At 29.9% G+C, this 796-nt stretch overlaps 1 non-coding gene across 1 annotated transcript; it reads right to left on the bottom strand.

Annotated features, from left to right (window-relative positions):
- Positions 1 to 267: 267 nt before the first annotated feature.
- Positions 268 to 341, bottom strand: TRNAI-AAU (transfer RNA isoleucine (anticodon AAU)). Its single transcript has one exon. It is a non-coding gene; the product is annotated as a tRNA-Ile (tRNA).
- Between the last annotated feature and the right edge of the window lie 455 nt (positions 342 to 796).

Here is a 796-nt window from a genome sequence, read left to right as displayed (position 1 = left end):
TAAGCTAATAGAGCCTTTTTTTTTTTTGGTTAATTGTTTTCATATGAAATTTAATGAAAAATGGCAAAGCAAACATATATACCGTGTTGTTTAGGCAAACTTTAAAAGTTACAGTATCATACGTACAATATGGAAATAAAATTACTCCTAATATATGGAAGCTGATTTGAGTAGTGAATTTCCTTTTGCATATATTTGAAAGAAAAGGAAGTTGTTTTTAAAATAACAGAAAAAAAGGGAAAAGGGAAAATGAACATACTTAATTTATGGCCCATGCAGGTCTCGAACCTTCGACCTTCGCGTTATTAGCACGACGCTCTAACCAACTGAGCTAATGGGCCGTTGTTTTTCTTCAACCAAATGATTGAATTAATTCTTATCCACCATATTAATTGTCATATTGTTTTAATTTAAGACTATGGTAAGTTTAAATTCAACTTGGGATACTTTTTGGAAAGCTCTATTTTTTTAGGTTCATAATAATTAACTTTTCCGACTGAACTATTCCAACAAAGCATATTCAAAGGAAAAATATAAGATTAAAACGATAGTAACATCTAAAATCAAAGTTAAGGGACATGAGAATGTAAAGGTACACACCCCTTTGCGCTAAACTTTTGGACTAATTTTAACCTGGTACTTTACGTGCAGTGACAGAGGTAAGTATTTCACAAAATGAATTCAAAAAGTCAAAAAATTAAAGGACACAAAAAAACAAAGAAAATTCAATATATAATATTTACACATAAATTACAAACGGTAACAATTGGGCCTTTTTTGGTGATAAACCTTACTA

Source organism: Nicotiana tabacum, chromosome 24 (genome assembly GCF_000715075.1).
Source record: "Nicotiana tabacum cultivar K326 chromosome 24, ASM71507v2, whole genome shotgun sequence".
NCBI lineage: Eukaryota > Viridiplantae > Streptophyta > Magnoliopsida > Solanales > Solanaceae > Nicotiana > Nicotiana tabacum.
Note: the sequence above shows the minus strand (reverse complement) of the source record. Positions and strands in the feature narration are given on the sequence as shown.